The sequence below is a fragment of the Drosophila kikkawai genome, chromosome X, assembly GCF_030179895.1.
Source record: "Drosophila kikkawai strain 14028-0561.14 chromosome X, DkikHiC1v2, whole genome shotgun sequence".
Taxonomy (NCBI): domain Eukaryota; kingdom Metazoa; phylum Arthropoda; class Insecta; order Diptera; family Drosophilidae; genus Drosophila; species Drosophila kikkawai.
This window is the reverse complement of record NC_091733.1, coordinates 25,436,238-25,458,662: the sequence shown is the minus strand read 5'-3', so window position 1 is coordinate 25,458,662 and position 22,425 is coordinate 25,436,238. Positions and strand designations below refer to the sequence as shown.

The 22,425-nt window shown below is 38.7% G+C and overlaps 1 protein-coding gene across 2 annotated transcripts in view; it reads right to left on the bottom strand.

Moving 5' to 3' along the window:
• The window catches only part of tyn (trynity), an 80,340-nt gene that overhangs the window by 4,768 nt on the left and 53,147 nt on the right, over positions 1–22,425 (bottom strand). For both annotated transcript variants that reach the window (XM_017175076.3, XM_017175075.3), the window contains exon 3: positions 14,470–14,527. The gene's annotated coding sequence lies outside the window, so the exon portion shown is untranslated. The remainder of the gene's footprint in view (positions 1–14,469; positions 14,528–22,425) is intronic.

Sequence of the window (22,425 nt, the reverse complement as noted above, 5' to 3'; positions counted from 1 at the left end):
TTAGATTTTCAGTTTCCTAGTTTCCCTGTTTCTCAGTTACCCCGACTATCCCCAGTTTTTCACCTAATAAAACCCCTTCTTGTAATTATTCCCAGACAAAATTTCTTCAGATTTTCGACTCCATTTGATTCATTCATCCATCTGGAATCCCAGTTCGAGTCATGGATTATTTAACTGCATGCATTTGCATTCATTTCTACAAATGGTCAGAAGTCTTGCGGAAGCTAATGCTGCCATATATGAGAATCTTGGCCAGCTGGTTCTCCCTTTTTGGAGCCACCTCCCGCGCTGACTTCTCAAAGGGGAGCGAGTAAGGGGGGGTTGGGTGCATTTAAGTTGCAATTTATGGGTTTTTAAACGCCCTACCCCTCATATCCCTCAACATATTCGCAGAAGAGCAACTCGTCTTCTAGCTCCCCCCGAAGCAATTATATTTACATATTCAATTCAATTTGTTTTGCGAAAATTGTCCAGAACGGACTACGAGTACGACTCCAAGTCCAACTTCGACTCGAACTCGTAGTTGGACTCTCCTCCTTCTTGCCATTGCAATTATTTCATGCATTCAAGTGATTATAGAGCGCGGAACGTGGCCATTACCGTCGATATTAAACCGCTCGTTGGCCAGCCCAACATGAGCTGCAAATGGTTAAGTGAAAGCCAAGAATGGTTCCCAGCACGGCGACAAAAATGTGCTCAATAAATGGGAAATAAGTAATAGTAAATATGTGTTTCTTGATTTATATTTTGAGCATATACATAATATATTACACATATTTTTTATAAAATATTTAATATATTTTTAACGGAAGTATTTAAATTTCAATATTTTTCTTCCTGTTTATCTAAAACCACTGGTAGGTAGGGGGTAAATGGCAAACGATAGCCCGGCCAATGAATTCTCTGCGGGCCAGTGCCAAATGTTGCCAGTTGGCCGCGTGTCCGATTGCAGGGCAACATCAGCAGCAACATCAGCAGCAACAGCAACAACATCGGCAGCAACATCGACAGCGACAACAGCAACAGAAAACAGCGACAACAAATGTTCTGTATGCTGTATGAAATAGGTGGCAAAGACAGCGGAATGCCCGCTGATGTTGCTGTTGCAACTGCAGCGAGGATCCCCCTCGAAGAGGCACGACAGCAACAACGGCGACAGCGACAAGAGCAACTGCAACAAGAGGAGGAGCAGGAGAAGAAGAAGGAGGAGGAGGAGCAGGAGTGGGAAGAGCAGAAGGAGCAGGAGTAGCAGGAGGAGCAAGAGCAGGAGTAGCAGCAGGAGCTGGAGGAGCAAGAGTAGCAGGAGCAGCAGCAACAGCAACATGCAGCAAACTCAACGGGAGCCGAAAGCTAGAAATTGTCGCTGGCTCTGCAACTCGTGTTGCATCTTCTGCGATTGCTCTCATTTTGCATGTGCCACAAAAAATACAACAAAAAAAAGAGGAAGGTAACGAAGCAGTTCTACCAACTTATGGGGTATTAATGTCCAAGTATTGACCACGAACCAAACCCAGCTCACTGGCTTACTGCTTATTGATTGGTCTTGCAGTTTATAAGTAAGGCTAATCACTTGATTTAATAACTCAGATTGAAATAATTAGGAGCGCAGGACTTGAGTTATGCCAAGGATATGCTTTTCTCGTGACCAAGTCATAGGATTATCGATCAAAATAAAATGGATTTGAAAGCGATTCAAAGAGGATTCCCCATTCTCCACAACAGAAGCCAATTACCAGGGGCAGCAGCAGCCGGCGGGAGATCTGGTTGCCCAGATAAAAGGGCCACGGACATCTCCTTCTGTTGACGTCATTCTGGTTTGAGGAGCTCCTTCTCCTTGGAATGGAAATTGCCAGCTCACGAAACTCTCGTTATTTATAGTCCATGTGTCTTGTGTTGTCTTGGGGGTTTTATTTTTGGCCTGGCCAGCGTCCTTGACCATTTCTAATTGAAGTGTTTGTGTGTTTGTGTTTATGTGTGATTTCTGGGATTTCTCAAGAGGATTTGCCTACTGCAATTATAGGAAAAGGGGGTTCACATGAAGGTCACAACTGTCTGGTATGGATAATTATATGGCCCAGAATCGTAGATCGATGGTCAGCAAGCTGCTCCTCATCATCAGCTGGGCTCAACTCAAATGGTCAATGGTCAGGGCTGCCACGCCTCTTCTTTGGGTTTCTTCTGATTCTTTTTCTTATGCTTTTTTTTATTCTTTTTCCTTTTTTTCCTTTTCTTTTTTTTGTGGCCAATTCTGGTGGCCAGTGGCGCGTACTTGGATTTAAGTAAAGGCTACCCGGTAATCAAGAAAATTTGCAGTTACTGTGAACCAAAAGGGGGGGCAAGTGAGGGGAAACCAATAGTACACAGAGAAAATAATACTATAAATAGAAAAAAAAAAAGAGAAAAAAGAAAACAGAAAACAGAAAGCCTGGGAACTTGGTTCCAACTTCGTTAGAAGCTTCTTAGGCTTAAAAGAAAGGTATATAGCTTTTTCTTTTGGTGTATTCCAAGGCCCTGCGAAAAGGTTATCATTAGGCATGCTCCCAACTCTCCTCAGTGTTCAAGTCCATTCTCGTTTGGGACCTCTAATTACGGAGGAGAGTGAGAGAATGGCAATTGCATCATAAGCAGATACAAAAAAAAAAAAAAGTAGCTACAGGTAGAAGGGATACAAAGATACAGATACTAAGATACACTAAGATACAGATACTAAGAAACAGATACTAAGATACAAATACAGCCAAAGCCACACAGAAGAGGCTCTGAGAGATCATTAGAGAGTGAAGGGTTTCCCCTGGCAGACTTGGGGAAAGGTCACAAAGATGGGCGTTGGATTTCTAGTGAGAGAGAGAGAGAGGGGTATACCCAGTGAAAGTCGCACCCAGTCAATAATTAGACACAAGAAAGAAGGCCCAAGTTTCCATTTCTTTGGCTGGCATAACCAATTAGCCAGAGATGAGCAGGAAACAGTAAATGCCAAATAATTGGTCATGCCAAATGCAATGCGATTTGCCTGTCAATCAAGACATTTTTCCATATCCCATACAAGATCGAAGCGGGAGAAGGAGAACCACAAGGAGTGGACACGAACAAACGATGAAGGAGCCGCCTCTGGAGTGATCACGATCTGTGGCTTTGGCTTTAGACTTTACTGTCACAGTCAGAAAGGCACAACAGCTCAGAGTAGCTGTCACTGTCTATAGATGAGTTTTAGAGTGGAAATGTGGAAATATTTTACTGATTTCAAAGGGTTTTTCTTCGAAATATTTTAGAGAATTTAAGGGGAATTAATTAATAATTAAAAGCGTAGATTTAGCGTAAAGAATTTGTTCTAACCATGCATATCTAGAGAAAATCTATTGATAAAAATATTGCATTCCATTTAAATGGAAAATTTAAATAAAATTCTATAGACATTCTCCTAATTCCTCCATTTAAAGGTTTATTTTCTGCATTTTATCTATCGTTCCAAGTGCGAAACGGATGTGGGGCTTTGCCTTCTGTCTGTCCTTTGGGTGTTTGGCCTGTCCACTCGATCAATTGGCAAAAGGAAATGGGCAAAGGAAAGGAACAAAAAGGGGTCTCTAGGAAAAGGAGAAACCTTTTCATTTAATGCCATTTGTTGCTAGTGTTGTTGTCACAACACACGCGAGAGGGCCGCCGCAGCGACGAGAAGAACACACACTCAATCACTTAGCTGGTGGCAAGGCCCCTTCATCTCTGCCCATTTTTTTTTTCTTTCCTATTTTTCCCATTTCCCTGGCACCTCGTGCTGCTGCCTTTCGCAATTATGTAATTTTCAATCATCGCTTGGCTTAAAGATGCAGCCGAGCAAAGTTGAAGCACCTGCCATGCGTGCTTCTGGCCAGAAACACTCCCCTTTTTCCTCCTCCTTGCCATTTTCTCTATTTTTCCTATAGATATATATATATATAAATAGTATATAGTATATAGTGTATAGTATATAGAGTTTGTGTAATAGAAGTGCGAAGCAGCACCAGTAATTGCTATCGAACAATGGAAGCGAGTCCAAGAGGCCGTGGTCGAGGCCAGGCTTTTCCAGCTGCCATTTCCCACTTTTCCACTTTTCTCAGGCTGTCGTTCTCGTTCTCATTCCCATTCTCAGGTGGTCAGAGTGAGTGTACGTTTAAACGAAAAATATTAAAAGTTATAATTAAAAAAAAAAAAAATAGATGAAAAAGTATAGAAAAATATATAGAAAAAGAGAGCAAGAGACCGAGAGAGAAGCAGGGATTTGAGTGGCGAAATTAAATGGAACGAACAGATCAAAGGGGGCACTGGCATTGGCTTTGGTCTCTCCTCCTTCTGCTCCTCCTCCTGCTCCTCCACCTCCTCCTCCCCTTCTTTGCTCTTCCAATTTGGAGCATGCATCCCAGCCACAAGATACAATCCAGAACTGATGGCAGGCAGCTGCTGCTGTGGCCCGGGCACCAGGCGCCATCGATTAGGCCCGCACATGTGCCATTAGAAACCGTTACCAAATCTAACCGAGTTGACACCCACTTGGCCATACAAAAAATAACAACAAAAATTAATAAAAATCGATAAAGTAGCGGCAGGAATCTGGGCTACAAATTTGATACAAAGATTAAGTGTTTACAACCAAAAATTATCTAGAAAAGTTTGGAAAACTTTATTTATCGATAAAATATAGATATCTGCTTTTAAAAAAATCTATATAAATATGTCAGTATCTCAAAATTTGTGATTTGTGGTCGATATTTTATACAAAAGTCGATATATTAATCGATACACGAAATCGGAATAAGAATTAAATAAGTTAAACAATTTTTTTTTTTTTTTTTTTTTTATATTTAAAATATAAATGCAATATTTTGTTATATTTATAAATTCGCTTTATCGAATTTTTCGATATTTTTTTTAAGATATTCATTCAAGGCATGATATTTAAATAGATTTTAGCTTATAGAAGATCGAAAACTTAACTCGATTTTGTAGTTCTACTTAAAAATCCATTAAAAGTTTTATAAAATAAGTTTACTAAAAATAGCCAACATGAACAAATCGATTTTTTATCGATAAACATTTATGTTTTTGTAAGCACCAAGTTCTAAACGTTAGTTGAGCTCTAAAGAGCTTAAGCTTTCTTAGCTTAAGAAATACTTATGTTAAGTCATAATAAACCCACAAAATCCATTCAGTTGAGCTAAACAACACACAGGATCTTAGGAGAAAGGAGCCGCTCCCAAAAAAAAAAAAAAAACTAAATAATACTCATAATAAAAATGGGGAAAAACTTTAGGTTTGTGGCTTGTGTATTGGCTGCTTTTCGTGGACAATGTTCTTGGGCATGTGAAAAATGGTTGCAGCTGTTTGCAGCCCCTTTTCTTTCCTTTTATTTTTGTTGTTTTTGGTTAGAACCGGAAATTTATTGCATAACAAGTTGGCAGAAACGATATCCTCTCTGCTGGCTGCCCCAAGGTTGTTGCGGTGCAACACAAAGACACCGAAACAAAAAAATTTTATCAGAGGTAAAAAATAATAATAAAAAAAAAGGGTAAACTATAGAATAGTACATAAATAGTAAATATTATTTACTCTGAAAGCTTAAATACATATTTTCTAAACGATATTTACTTTTAAATATATTTTCACTCAAATGTATAGTTTCTATATCTCTATTTTTGTAAAGTGTAGCGACATGTGGCGAGTTATTCGAAAGTGCTGCCCCATCGACGATGCTGGCAACAAGATATGCAACACGGCCAAGTAAAAAAAAAAATGGGGGACAAAAGGGGGAAAAAGAGGCGACAAAGAGGGGACCAAGGGGACACTGGGGGTCAGGGGCGTGCCAGGGGTTCCAGGGGTTCCAGGGTGTGGTTCTGTGCCTCCTGGCCAGGCGCTGGAACGTGCAACATTCAACGGAAAACGAAAAAGAAACCCAAACATTTCATAAATTCTTAACCACGGCATAAATGCGTTGAATGTTCTTCTTTCTCTTTAGTTTATTTTGATTTTTTTTATTTTATTTTTTTTTCGCTCCAGATGCGTATCGAGGAGAAGGAGGAGGAGGATCCATGGTCTGCCCCTGGCCCACTCTTTTTGGCAGTTGTCTCATCAATCGCTCATTGCCCAAGGTACACTGAGGAAAAAGGTGTACTTTTCTGTTACAATTTTAATTTTTTAATTATAATAAATAAAAGGATTTTCATAGCAAGTTATCGATTAAGCATCGATACATCGTTTTGTTATCTAAAAAATTGATTTATGCTTAGAACTGAAACCTTTAATGTTAACGGTTAAAATTCTAAAGAATTTTAATTTTTCCTTTTTTAGTTTAAATATAACACCTTAACAAGGATCATCCCTTTTTTTTTATCAGTGTTTTCTTTCTTGGAACAAGGATGGCATGGCGGCTCTTCTCGTTCGCGGAAGTTGGCCAACAAAAGCCATTAGCCAAAGCCAAAGCGAGATGGGCGAGAGAAAGAGTTGAGGTTGTGGCTAAGGCTGAGGCTGTGGATGAGGATGAGACCCAAGATCGAGAAGTCTTGGACACCGAGTGGTAGAGGATGAGTAGAGGGATTGGGGCCTGGCAACAAAGAACAGGAGTCATTAGAGGCGCATTTGAGGCCGCGGAATGTGTCGGGGAGTTTTGGTTTGGGAAACTCTCTTGGAGGCTCTACAGCTCTGCGTTTTCGCCTTCACCTTCTCTCTCTCCCTTTCCCCCTCTCATCTTCAACTTCAAGTTCAACATCAACATCAAGTTTCAAGTGGCGGCAAGCAAGAACGTTGCATGATTTATGGCAATTATGAGCAGCAACATCAGTTTGCCACGGCGAAGAAATTATGATGACAGGGGGGGAGGAGGGTAGGCTTTGGGGGAAAGACAGCAAATGAACTAAGATCGCAGCAGCAGCAGCAGCAGCAAGTGCAGGCTTCAAAGTTTCAGCAATTAATTGCAATTGCAATTGCTTTTTGGTCTTGGTCTTGGTTGTAACTCTACCTTTGCCCTAAAATAAGGAATGCGGAGAGGCCTAGTCATCATTTTAAGTGGAATTTTCAGAGTTAGAAGACTGTTTTCAGGTAAAAGCTGACTGAAAGTGATTGTAGAGCTTAACAAAAACCTTATTTTAGTTGAGAAATAAGCACTTGTTGTAGTAACTAAGCCCCAAAAGTGCCTTAAGGTAGTTGACATTCCCACAAACACAAACACTAAACCGCCTCCAGCTGCTCCCCAGCGATCGATCATCACGCGAAAAAGATAGGCAACTGTCAGGCGGCATCATAATCGAGATTGGACCAGGCATCGGCATTACTTTGTGGTTGACATCTCTGTTCAGACCACGGGGCTGGCTATCTGTAACGTGTATTTTTAGCCATCTATCTTGGGCTCGAACAAGGCTCATTACAACAGGCCCGACACTTGGCCAGCAGCAGCACCAGCAGCAGCAGCACAGCACAGCACAGCATCATCTGCATATGGGGATAACCCATTTGGGTGTGGACCCTGGCGCTAGACATCCTCTCGGGAATCACAATCCGGGCGAAACCCTCATTAAAAATATTTGCAATTTAAAGAGGTAAACAAGGCCGAGAGGTGGAGGAGAAGGCTCACTGCAGCCTATTTTTAAATGCAAAACTCGCGCCGTCGCACGACAAGACAATCAGGACATGGAAATAATTGAATGCGCCAGGCATACAGTGCTCTCCTGCTCCTCCTTGGACTGGAATGGCAAATGGCAGAAGCAGCAGCAGCAGCAGCAACAGATGAAGATGACCAATTTGCTGCAACATGTGCAATGGCCAAAGAGCCAGAAAGCCGAGAAACCGACAACCCAAGAGCGATAAGCAAATGTAAACCAACTTGCATCACCTCCTCTTGTTCCTGAAGATCTTCTCCTGCCCCTCTAGATCTTCTCCTGCTCTTCCTTGCTGCTGGCTAAGTGGCCTATTGTGGCTCATTTTGTAGTTTGTGCAATTTTAAGAACAACATTTAATTAAAGGCAGGCCCAAAGGCCTCAAAAAAGGGGGAGGAGGAGGAGGAGGAAGTACGTGACGTTCACCTGATCAAGTGACTCTAATGCGGCCATGCAACATGTGCCAAGTGTTTGCCGCCAAGATATCCGACTGCCTTGGCCTCTGAAAAGAGTTTTCCGGTAGGAAATCTTGAAAAAGCGGGCTTTTTTTTTCTCTTTAAAAGGGGGTTTTCTTTTAAGAGGAGTTTTCTTTTATGAGGAGTTTTCTTTAAGAGGTTTGTTTTAACCCTTGCAGGGTTTTATAATGTGAAGGAGTCATTTTCGACCCCATAAATCATATATATTCTTGATCATTATCAAAAGGGGAATCTTTCTAGCCATGTTGGAAAGAAATTTTTATTTTTTGTATATTTTTTTCCAAAATTTTATAAGGGGTTACAGAGTAACATTTTTTTAAAATTAAGAAAAAATTTGATTTCTTTAAATTTTAAATTTAGTATGCAGATTTTTTAACCTAAAATCTTTCCGAATTGAATTTAATGGTTTTTTTTACTTAGTTATAAAATTTAAAAAATTGAATTTGTTTAAAAAAAAATGATTATATAAAAAATATGGATAAATATTCATGAAGAATTTCAAATATTTAAGCATAATTTTCTTATTTAATTTTTAGCTACAACTTAAATAAAGTAAAAACCAGCATTTAGCTGTCAAAAATCTTAAAAAAAAAAGCAAAAGACTTAGGCAACAAACTTGATTTGTCTTGAATATAAATTCGTGTTAAAAAATAGCAGATTAACTGAGACACCAGCAGAGACATCGAGATACAGAGACAAAGAGAAAAGGAGATAAAGTTCCGTTCCTAACCGCTAACTGTTCACTGGCGATTAGAGGCCAAATTACCAACATTTTTCCAACAATTATGGCCCATTATTGAACCAATTAGATTCCGACAGCCGCTGTGGTGCCCCAATGAAAAGCTCAAACAAATTGAAATTGAAAGAAAGTCGAATGCAAATTTGTGCGTACCGACGACGACGACGACGACGACGTAGAGGAAACGGTGGCGGCTGGCTAGAAGATAAACAACAAGCCAGCGGACGAGAGAAGATGCGGGCTAAAACGGGGGGGAAGTGCTATTTGTTTGAGTTGGCTTTAACAGCTTGCGGATGAACGGTGCCCCGTTAGTTGACCTGGTTAACCGGGCTGCGAGCTGCGAGCTGAGCCGAAGCTTTAGATGTTGCCATTAGACCGCGGCCACAATTTGAATGCTGGCTCTCAAAACTGCCCAAACTGGCAGATGGCCATAAGGTCGCCCGGGCCAGATGCCAGATTCCATCACAACCTTCCGCCTGAATCCACACAGAGATCTGCAAAGCAACGCACGTACTTAGAGAGCAGGGAATCGGCTTGGGTCTGACTGAGGGCTGAGAGAAGGGAGGCTAGATAGCTAGAGAGGATTAGGGGCGGATTAGGAGGAGGAGGCGTTGCCCGGCACTGTCATTAGTCGGCCCTCCAACCACCGGCGATGATCGTATGATAATGCTGTTTGCTCAATTCACGTCTCTGTCATGGATTTTTTATTTCTACACAGAGCGAAAGAAAGGATAGAAAACTTTTCCTCACATTTTGTTTACGAAAATTCCCCCAATTTAAATGTCTATCGTTTAAGTATCGATAATTATATGAGTTTTAACACATTTATATTTCAGTTTATCAAATAAGTAAATAATTATTGAGAAGTATTCCTACTTCTGTATAGAATTTCCAACTAAAATATTCGATATACAAATGAAAATGAACATTTTTGAGCGAACAATCGAATTTCGTATACAATTTATCGAACAATTTTGACAAAAAAGGATTTTTAAGGCAATTTTATCGATCTTTTGTTTATCGAAATGGAATATTTTAGCCTGACAATCAGTCGAGGTCTCTTCTGTATATTATAAGACTTTAGTTAACAAAATAATCATTTAAAATATTTAAGATTTTAACATTTTTTATTAATGAATTAACCCTTTTCTTTCGCACTGTGCAACCTTATCCCATCTCTCTCACTTGGTTGCATGTTAATGACGCACAATTGCAGGCTGCAACATCACCAGCAAAACATCTTAACATCACAGAAAAACGCATAGGAATGCCAACAATGGCCAAGCATGGCATTATTCTCCAATGGACGCCACGTCTGTCGCATTAGCCGATTTTGTCGATTTAGTTGCGGCTTGTTATGCGCCGAAAAAGAAACTACAAAAAGCTAAACTAACTACCAGCCCATTCTCGTTTCTGCCCACTCACTACTGGTGCGTGGCTTATTTGATGATTTGCCTTGGCTCGGCTACGATGCGGCCGTGTGATGAGTGCTAATGACGACCAACTGCCCCGCCTTCCACCTGCAATTGACCCTTTCTTTTCGACTCCATCTACATCTACATCCCCATCTCTTGGCAACTTTCATTGCCAACACCGTTCCAAAACGAAAGGCATTTATTTTGAGGGATTACTTTAAATTAAGAAACTCTCACATGTTTTCTACTTGTAATCTTGCATGTACATATTTCTCCTACCTTTAATTGATATTTGTTATCGAAGAATTTAATTTAAAACTTTCATTTTGATGGGAAGTCTAGAAAACCTTATGACATTTTGTTTTTAGCATCTTGTATATTTAACTAGAAATTAGTTACAGAAATTCCCTTACTATAGCTGTCTATCAAAATAATCTTAATAATTTATCGAATTTTTATAGTTTTTTGTTATTTTGAACACTAAATATATATTTTATAAAGTAATTTTTATCACCTTTTTTTTAGAAGCTAGTTATATATTTTATTACAAATTAGTTACCGAAATTCTCTTCATCAATTTGTCTATCGAAATAATCATATACATTTATCGATAAGTATACAATTTTCTGTCAATTTTAACATTACAAATATTATTAAATGGTAACATTTCTTTTTTCTTCTTGTACTTTGTGAAAGTTCCTGGCTTTGTAAATATTTGATTGAGAGATTTAACAAGTTTAGTGGCAAAAAGAACCTCCAACCCCAAAAACCCGAAATTGATGGTCGATTATCTGGAGTGGATGTCGTCTTTCGATCGATCGATCGATGCCTTTTTTCCTAATGTCTGTCCCATGGGATCCATCAAATGGACGACACAACAACGATTTGCGGCAATTTCTTTGGACCCGAGTGAAACTTTGAAAACTTTTCCAAACGCGAACCCACTTGGCCCACTGAGAGAGGCTCAGGTGTCGAAGTGGATGTGGATGCGCGATTGCGATTCCGATTGCGATTGCGATTGGGAAAGTGCGTTCTTCTCCTCACCAAAATCACACTCGATTGCCAAAGGAGAAGGAAAAGGAGATGGAGATGGAGTTGGAGTAGAAGAAGCTGGCCAAGAAGTGGGAGACAGCGTCTGAAAGCGGTCACATGGAAGTAGGCCAAGTTCTGAGACTCCAACTCCAACTTCGACTCGTACTTGTACTTGCACTAAGAGTGTACATACAGATACGTCGCTAGTGGCGCTTTTTGGTGGCCATGTCAAAGATTCCTCCTATTCGAAATACCCAATCTGTATCCCAGCCTGGGTCTGGGGCATGCAAATCCATCCGTTCATGATGCTGGAATTGGATGTGGGTCAGGCGGATATTTATTTTGCCGGGTCCGATCTTGGACACTTGCCCGCTGTTACCCCTCCTCACCTGATGCAGTCCATCCGCTGAAGCTGAGACTGAAGCTGAGGTGTTTGGGAAGTTAGTTAAATCAAACCAGTTCCCGATCCCAGGCCTGGCTTTTCTCTACACAGAACACATGGAGGTTTCATCTCTTCAAAATGTTATTTAATCATTAAGAAATTTTAAATTAAATATAAAACCTGGTTATAGGGTTTCTTAGCCTTGTTTCCAACTGAAAATTAATTCTACAAGTGGTTTTCAAATATAATTTCTCAAGTTTTACTGTACAGACATTTTCCTCTGTGTAGCTGGGTTACTCCTTCTGCAAATGAGTTTCTGCGGTTTCTTCTCGCCTCGCAGGCTTCCTCGTTTCCAGCTTTTTATTTTTATTTTATTTTTTTTGTGCCGCGTTCTTTTAATCATAATGATGAGAATGAGAATGGAATCCCGCGTATTTATGCCAGCCATTAATCGCTTATAGATGCTGTGCAAGAGAGCATGGCTACTTAGAAACTGGGAAACTGGATGTGTAACTGGGACTTGTTTAATGTGCCGATGATGATGCCGAGATGCCATAAATCTGCGGTTTTCTATACTTTATTGCGTGTAATTTCCAGTCACCATAAAGCAGGTCTCTTATCTAGAGTTTGAGCTTGACTTTGAGCTTACTTTATAATGATTTTTGACCTTAAACTTGCTGTACTTCTTGCCAGACTTGTAACTTTCTTTTTTATGTTTTTCTTCAAGTGTCGATTGATCTGATTCTGTCACCCATTTCCTAAACGTGTTACTTTTGCTGGCTCAAGTTTTCACCTCAACTATTTCAGTTTGGTTGCCAAGCTTGAAGTTTTCCAAGCTAATTGCCAGCCAAAGCGGCTTCTTGTCTTGGCTTTTTGTTTGAATCTGGAGCGACCTAACCCAAAATGCTCATTATGCACAATGCAACACTGCACTGCCCTGTCAGTTTTGTTTTTTTTTTTTTCTCTCTTGCCCTACGTGCTTTGTCAAAACGTTTTGTCGCTTGAGAACTTTTCATTTTCATTTCTCTCTTGGACGAAAAAAAAAAAGAAAAAGAGCAGAGAATTTATTATGCGCACATCGGTGCTGCTTGCTGGCACGACCTAAGACAATCTGTGGGCCAAATTTCTGGCTGGGATTCGGTTCAAGGGGGGCGGGAGGTAGGTAGAGTAGGACAGAGCAACCGCCTCATTCACATGCCACTCAGTCTCTGGTCGGACTGTGTTGGTCTGTGGCAATGGGAAGAGCCGAAGTGCAGTGTGATTCCGAGTGGGAGGAGTAGGCGAGAGATCGTGGCATGGCCAGCTACTAGATACTAGCTACTTGTTACACGTTACTCGTTACTCGCTTCACTTGACTTGCTACTCGTCTCTCGTTAATCTTTATTCTTATTTTTTTACTTGCCAAACTTTATTCGTTTCACTTTACATTTTCCACTCGTTAATTGTGTCTCGTTACTCGTTAATCTTTTATTTTTTTTATCCCTATAGCTAGCTATTCTTAAAGGTGCGGCTGTGTCTGCCACTAGTTTGTTCTCATTTGCTGCTCGTTTCTCATTTGTTTTATTTCTCAGTTGATACTTCCTGTGAACTCGTTATTTGCACTACTCGTTACTGGCTACTTCAGCAGCTTTTACTTTAGCTTCCAGTAACTTTATTTATTTTAGTTCTCAATTATTCTCAAAATAATATTTTTAAAAATATTTTACAAATTATAATATTTTCCCCAAGCATCTCTCGATACTTCTCCCATCTCAAAAGCAACTACTACAAGTGTTTCCACTATTCAGTCTTTGCTTTTCTTTTGTTTTTCCTTTAAGATTGTCATAGCCTCGATGCCCAATGGCCAATAAAAACCAAAACAAAACCCATCGATGGCTAGCAAAAACAAAAAAAAAATGCTAAAAAAAAGAGAAGCAGAAGCTGCAAACACCAAAAAGCAGCTACAAGCAACAGCAAATGGACAATGGCAATCACCTCTTCTCCGCCCATTTTATTTATCACTTTTGTTGTTACTTTTTGTGGCTTCTCAAAGGCAAAGTTGCCCTGACTTTGACTTTAACACAGAAGAGGAGACACGGCAAGAAAAGGGGGGAAATTAACTAAACCATTATTTTTAAATAAAAAAATTAAGAAAATAAGAAAAATCAAAAGGGGTTTAAAAAGAATTTCAAAATTAAATTAATTTTTAAGAGAAATATGAATATCTAGAAATACTTTTTGTATATATATATATTTTTTTTTAAACCCTTTAATTTCTTTTAAAGGCCCCTTTTTTTTCTCTGTACATCCACAGAACATGCATGGCTCGTTCCATTTCATTCCGTTTCGTTTTTTCTTTTTTAGATTCGTGAAAACGTGCCCGACATGCACAGAATTCAATAAATAAAAAAATAAAATGAATTCGGTGAAAGCGAGAACTTCGATGGGTGGAAAGCAAGCGGGGGAGTTAGGAGAAGCACAAGTCGTGTTGCTGCTAATGGCAACACCCCCTGCCCGCCCCCTCCTATTTGGCATTTTCCCAGGCAACACTTTGGTACTTGGTTTTTTTTTCTTAATGTTTCAAACGCGCCTCACGCCTCAGCAACAAACAAAAAAAAAAAAAACCTAAAAGAAGAAGCATCATAAATCAATCACAAAAAGAAGAACAAAGAATCGAGAGAAGGCGGAACACTAATTAAACAAAATATAGAAAGATCATCATTATCATCAGAGGCAAACGAAAGCAAAAACTTGTTGGCGAAATGGAAATTTGTTGAAAGCCAAAAAACAAAGACCAAAAAAATGTTTCTTGTTTAGATTTTGCTCTTACCTTGCTTTCGATTTCTTCCGGGGGGTTTCTTCGGCGACTTCTTCGACTTGTTGAAAGACTGAAAGTACAAGCAGAAAATAATAATGAGCAAATTGGCCATCTTTGTGACTTGTTTTTTTTTTGGTTAACAATGGGGTATAGAAAATAAATAGAAAATACTTTTGATTAATGACACTAAAGAAATGGCCATAAAATGTCAATAAAAAGTAGTTTCTCTTGCCATAAAAACACAATTAAACTGGGTTTGCGGTAAGCAAAGGGGGGGGGGGATATATATTTATATATATATTGTATGCTATTTAAACTTGTACCCGCATTTCTTAAGGTCTTAAAAACCGTTACCTGATATATTTAGGACTATAACTGCTTATAGGGGTTCAAATAATGGAAACAAAAACTAATAATAAAAAACAGAAAATATCTTCTGGCGACCGTGACACTTTAGAGATAAAAATGCAAAAAGTTATTTATGAAAATAAGTTAAAAATTATTAGAAAAAAAAAAAAAGAAATTAGAGGAAAAAGGGGAGAAATTTAATTTATAATTTAATTTAATTTATTATTATGTTTATTATTTTTACAGTTGTATAAAATTATTTTTAATACTGTATAAAAAAACCTTGCTCTTCTTTAAAGATTAACTAATCTTTGGTTTCTGGATAATCAGCCTCAACAACAGCAACTGGTTGCCTTAGTGCCATCATCAATCTTTGTAATCAATCTTTATAATCAATCTTTGTGATCTAATCCAAAGCCAGCAGCAAATACCACAGATCACAATTCCCGTGAATCACACTAAATTTTTGTGGTTTTATACCCGCCAACATCTCTCTCTCTTCTTTCCGATTTTCCCCCGGCAAATACAAAATCCAAACAGTTGTAACGGTACGTCCCAGCTCATCCATAATCCCAGGGATTCAGCTTTACAGCTTCTTCGATTGTTCCATCATCGGAAGGAAAAGAGGAGGAGGATGAGGAGGAGTAGGAGGAGGAGTTTGGCGGGGGAACAAAAAAAAAAAAAACTTAAAACCGAAACTGAATTGCGTTCGCTCTGCATAAATTGTGGTCCAGGAAAATGGCTCCACTTTGCAAGTCTTTATAATAAACAAAAACAACAAAAAAACGACAGAGGGAAAAGAAAAATATGTTATGCATGGCAATTTTCCATTTTGAGGCCTCCAAGTTGGTGTACCCACTGCTGTGTGGTGTTGTGTCTAATATCATGTATTATCCCAAGGAGAGGAAAAGGCCAAGAGACTTGGCCAGAAGAGTGTCCAAGAAGAAGAAGGCAGAAGGCCGGCCTTAAAGCCACAGGCCACTCACTGGCCCATTGTCTGTATTTATTCTTATTTTTTTGTGCTTTATTATTTTGTATTTTCTTTTTTGTTTAGTTTTTTCTTAGGTGGGCAGGACGGGCGCTAGCCAAAAGTGAAATATTTCAAACACCAAGTCGTGTCGCATTCCCAGAGATACACCACGTCGTATCTCTTCTCTGGCAAAAAAAAAAGAGAAAAAAAACAAGAAAGGAAGCTAACTTCGGCACGCCGAAGTTTGTATACCCTTGCAGATTGGTTTTGATGTTTATTTTATAGATTTAAATGCTGAAAACACTCACAAAACAGAGTTTCATTACATTTTACCTATACTTATTATGTTTACAGTTTGACAGTTACAGTTTTACATTCTCAGCTTTATATATTTTATACATTTACCGATCGCTTCTATGGCAGCTATAAGATATAGTTGTCCGATTTTTATGAAATTTATACCAAAATTCTAGAATAATAAAAAAAACGTATATCTCAGAGTAAATAAAAATGCGTTGAAAAACAACGAAGCTATAATTTTATTTCTATTAATTTCTCGATCGTTCCTATGGCAGCTATATCATATAGTCGTCCGATTTTCATAAAATTTTTACCAAAATTCTGGAATAATATAAAATGGCTATATCTCAAAAATGATGCAAAAATATTGAAAAACAGCCAAGTTATACTTTTTTTTCTAAAAATTTATCAAACATTTGTATGGCAGCTATATGATATAGTCGTCCGATCCGGCCCGTTCCGACATATATAGCAGTGAGAGCATATAGAAGACTATATGCAAAGTTTCATTCAGATAGCTTTAAAACTGAGGGACTAGTTTGCGTAGAAACAGACAGACAGACAGACGGACAGACGGACAGACAGACAGACGGACAGACGGACAGACAGACAGACGGACAGACGGACATGGCTAGATCGACTCGGCTGTTGATGCTGATCAAGAATATATATACTTTATAGGGTCGGAAACGTCTCCTTCACTGCGTTGCAAACTTCTGACTGAAATTATAATACCCTGCAAGGGTATAAAAATAGATGCAGATTGCTGCCTTTTGCGCTGGCCTGTGTCATCTTTGGTCCGAGGAACAGAGCAAACAGAGCAGCACGAAAGGAGTCGAGGAGGAGGAGGAGATTTGCATGTCCGCCTCTTTTGTTTCATATGCAAATCTCTGGGAAGATTTAATGGTCTCACACACAACGGATATGGATATCATCCGTTGTGGCCAGCTGTGTGTTGTGTGCTCTGGCCCAAGATCTATGGTCAGAGGGTTTATCCATTCTAATCAATTCAATTACACACCAGGTCCAAGCAGATAATTGCCAGGGATCAGGCCAGAGCAGAGAAAGAGTGGTATCTCTGGGGGTCAGTTGGAGTATGAAAACATGAGCGTAACAAGGAGATTAATTTTATGGGGTGGAAAGGAGCTTTGATTTAGAGGGAAAATGTGGTGTTTAGAATATTTATTAAGGAGATGGAGGTATTTAAAACATATATTAAGGAGTTGATTGTGGATAATCACAATAAATACATCTCTTAGAGAGCTTTAGATGCCCCTTGCATGGTTTTTTCAAATTTCAGAGAGCAATAACTAAAGAGAATAAAGGATTTTCTCCTCTGAGAGAACAGGGTTTTGCCTAATCCAAGGTCCTACTCCTGATCCTATTCCTATTCCTGCTTATATTCGTACTCCTGATCCTTCTACTACTCCTATACCTACTCCTGCTCCTACTCCTGCTCCTACTCCTGCTCCTACTCCTGCTCCTACTCCTATTCTTATTCCTACTCCTGATCCTTCTACTACTCCTATTCCCACTCCTGCTCCTACTCCTATTCCTTCTCCCAGGGAATACCCCTGGGCTTAACCCCCCAACCGTTGTTGTATCTTCTATTTTCGCCTCTCTAGTGTGTGTTGATTTTGTTTCGCTGTTTTAGTTTTTTTTTTGGCCATTAAATTCGAGCAGCGACGACATTACCCAAATGGCTGACATGGCCGGGACATTGATGATGCAGTTGCCACAGAGTAGCTACAGGCTAACAGCAGCAGCGGCAGCAGCTCCTAGGGGATCTCTGGAGGAGATCTCTCTGCCATGAGATGACCATGGGTTCCCTCTGGCTCTTGTTCTCGGCGTTGTTTTTGGCTTGTTCTAATTGTTGTTGCCTCGTGTTTTACCTCGTTCGTTTTGGGGTTTGCGTGTGTGAGGATCGAGGGTATATATATATATATTTATATATAGATATATAGGAGGCAGGAGATGGCCGCCTGGCCTCGGTGTTTAACTGCGATTTGAGTCACGTTTCATTACTCGTGATGCCAGACAGTAATCACTTGATTTTCCAAGCCGCTTTCGGTTTGTTCTCTTTTGGCCAAGAGCAGTAGTAGTGGCTGCTGGCTGCTGCTGCTGTCACAGAGCAGATCAGACACGAAGCTGGCCAACAGACCGACCGACCGATCGACCAGACCTTGGCCAAAAGGTGCTACCAAAAGCGGCAGCGAAATGGCACACAAATCTTGTTAGGCAAGCGCAGAATGCAACATGGCTTTGCCTGTTTTCTTTGGGGGTCATAAATAGAGCTTTGCACTTACGCAACACTTAGAGAAAATTAAGGGGAACTTGAATAGTTACAAAAAAAAAAAAATAAAAAATGCATTTTGAAAATATTATATCTTCAAAGAGAAGAAAAAATCATAAAAAGAAACCAAGATACTTTCATATAACCCCTAAATCCTTCTATATAATATTTCTCTCTCTGCACTCACGAGACCCACGTGAGGCCCAGTTGACTCACGAGTTCGTGGTCTTGGCTAAATTCTACTGGCTGGGCCATTGGTTTCTTCTAATTTTGGTTTTATGCTTTGATCTCGTGACGCTTGTCATTGCGGTCGGTGGTCGGTCACTCGCATACACAGCCTCTCGAGAGGAAGAGACGGGAGAAAATCGGGTAGGAAAAGTGCAGCGATAATCAATTAACCTGGCTCACTGGGCACCACTCAAAGTCGCCTTCGGATGTTGCCGTGCCGCGGGGATAACCAATGGATTTCGCCGCTGGAGAGCCTCCCCACGAACTCTTCTGTTGATGTTGATGTTGATGAAGTTTTCCTTTGACTTTGATTGCGGTTTGCATTTTCATCGCCGGATTTTCAATTTTCCCCTCCTTTTTCTAGCGGTTTCCCTGCCTCTCTCTTGAGATCTCTTTGGAAAATGCCAAGCAATTCGTTTTGGTGAAAAAATAAAGAACTTTCGAGATAAATATTTTACATTTTGCTGGAAAAACTCGGAATTTTAATGGAAATTACGTTTTTTTTGGGAATTTTAAAGCTTAAAAATAACATAACTAAGCAAAAAATGCATTAAATTCAATTAGGAAAGCTTTTCTATGCTAGTTTTTTCTGGGTTAAAAAATCTGAATATTAATTTAAAAATTTAGGAAATTAAATTTTTTGACAATTTTTAAAAATTTTAATGATGTAACTAACCCCTTATCAAATTTTGGAAAAAAAATTTTCAAAATTTTTTTTGTTTCCAGACACGGCTAGAAAGATTTGCCTGTTAATGCTGATCAAGAATATATATGGTTCGGAAATGAATCCTTCACTTCGTTTTCAGCTTTTGACTAATATATGTATAAAACCCTGGGCAAGGGTAAAAAATTTAGATAAAATATAAATAATAAATTATGTAATAATATTTTAATAAATGTATTACTTAATATCTAAATATTGTAATATTTATTAATTAAATTATAAATATTATAATATTTACTATTGAATAAATAAATAATATTTTTATTATTTATTAATATTTTGAATATTTCCTATTTTCTTCTTTTGCCTGCTCTTTAACTTTTAAAGTCTCCGAAAACCACAACTTCAGCTTTTAAAAATAATCTCTAGGAACACACACCAACATTTATACATATATTTATATATATAGTATATATCTATTTAAATGAAATAAATTGTTATCCGATTTCTTTGGCTGATAAAGCGATTGAAAGTGGGCGTGTCGTCGGGTTGAGGCGATTTTTCATCGCGTGCGACATTTGACTTTGGCTCCTTTTCAAGTTTTCAAGTTTGTTGCCTCAGTCTTTCGTTTATTTGTGCCCCAACCATCACGGTTCCTGCCACTCTTCATCTGATTTTACATGGCACGTACCGCACAGATTTGCTTTTCTGTTTCTCTTTTTTTTTTACAATTTTGTGTTGTTTTTATTTTGTTTTGATATTTTTTTGTTTTTTTTTTTTTGGAAGAAGGAAAGGCTTCCCGGCCCAAAGACAGCAGCGGCAGCTGCTGGTCAGGCAGGCAGGCCAAGTCATCCGAAGTTGGCCTCCACTCTTAAGTAGGTTAATTTTGACCGGTTTGTGTTGGTCTTGCTCCCGAAAGGAAAGAGCGGTAGAAAGAGAGAGAGAGGGGAGCAGAGAAAGAGGGAGAAAGGGGTAGGGGAAGACAAGGGGAGTTGGAGAAAAGACAGTGGCATTTGGCTAACTTCTCCTGTGGCTGCTGCTGTTGTCTTCAATCTTCCTGATTGACTGCCGACTCGAGTCTTCAGTCTTTGGACTTTAGTTTTCAGTCTTTCAGTCTTCAGTCTTCGGTTTTCAGTCTTTAGTCTTTAGTCTTCACTCTTCAATCTTCAGAGTTTGGAATGAAACCGCGGCATTTGCCTGATTAACCCAACATGAAGTTGCTTTAATGAGGCAGCCACATGTCGCCTGTACTTGTTTTCCTCCTTTTTGTGTTCCTCCTCCCCAGGAGCCGCCAACATTTTCAGCTTTTCTTTTAAGAACTTTTTTTTTTTTTGCTTTCCTTTTGTTTTGTTTAAATAATTGTTAGGATTAATTGAACATATTTTCGGCCTGAGAAACTGTTGAAAAATTAATTCACTAAACAATTTCTAAAAACTTCTCTTAATATTCTTTCTTTCTCTATTTCTTTCTATTTATATTTCTTTCTCTGTTCTACTTTCATTTTCTATTTATATATTTTTATTTATATACATTTTTTGTGTTTACGTTTCTATTTTTTGTTTATATTTTTCTAGCTGTCACTGCTAATAATGATGTAGCACAAATGTTACTACAAAAATAGAGCTCATAATGATCATGGGGCAACGAGGCAGCGGGTGATCATGATGATCGAGTTGGTCAGCACAGCGTGGAAATGGAACAGATTGGAACGGCGGCAGTGGGGGCAGCAGATTACTGCATTTGTCGCCATGAAATCATGTTAGAAATTTGAGACAAATTTCTTTGTCGTCGTTCCAAGTTGCTTTCAAATTGCTTTTGGCCTAACGGCAATCAATGGCAATGGCAATGGCAACGAGGCAACGGAATCAGAACGGAATGCCAAAACCGGAACGGAATGGAATGGATGTGAGTGACAGTACACCAACACAGATACACATGCATACACCGGGGAATGAATGGAATTCCGGTGAAAGAATAGAAAAAAAGAAAACGAAAAACTTCTTAAAAATTTAATAAAATAAAATAAAAAAAAAAAATAAAATATAATAATTTAAAAAAATAAAAGAAAATAAAATAAAATGAAAATGAAATGAAATAAACAAAAAATTAAATATTTAAAAACCATAAAAAATTAAAAAAAAAATGTTTAATAATAAAATAAAATTTAAAAAAATATATAGGTATTATTTTAAAGCAGTTTCTCAACTAAGAAAACCTGGATCTCAAATATTTAGCCAAGAAATTATAGATATTTGAAACACAATGTCTCTCTATTTCCATAAAAATTGGAACAAAATGAAACAGAGAATGGAATAAGGCTTCTTTGTAGTCTAATTGCTCAATATTAAACAATTAGTGAATACATATAAATATATATATATTAAGGTTTATATTAGTGAATATATATATATATTTTGCCTTGAAATTGTAATTGAAATATTGCAAAAACTAAAACCTTGGCTTGGCTTTTGAATTGATTGAAAACCTGTGTATCGAATTATTTAAATTTTTCTGTTCACAAGATTTATTCACAGCCCCAAGACTGTGAGTTCCTCTTGTACTTTAACTTCATTCGAGATGCCACCTTCTTTATCATGTTCCCTAGTTGCTCTTAACTCTTGGTTCTTCGATTTTCCCTCTCCACTCTCCACTCTCCACTCTTCATTCTTCACTCTTCGTTTAACTATTTACCATAATCCATACCCTTTGCTTGATTTATGAAACCATTTGGATCACTCAATAAGCCCAACGACTTGGTCTTCTCTCCTGCAGGCCTTTCGACACTTTTGCTGCCTTGCAGTCGCAAAGTCCCAAAGGGAATATGTGCAGTTCACATATTTACATAGCTATCAGTCCAGTTAGCACTTGGCTTAACCCCCGCCCGTCATCTGAAATGGACACTGGAGAGGAGGCTAGGGGCTGTTGTGGGTTAAGCAGAGTAAACGCTGACTTGACTTGACTTTGACTTGGGCTTTGGCTTTGGCCGAAACATCACATAGTCAAAGTCAGAGTCGGTTTTGGCCTCGTTGCCTTAACAGGGAAAAAAAGGAGTGACACTGGACGAAAAAGGTTGGAGTTTATTATTTAAGATTTTGATTAATAAATGCAGTTTTGAGGGTTAATAAGTTTTTATACATTTTTGTAATTTAGATCAAGTCTTGGTCT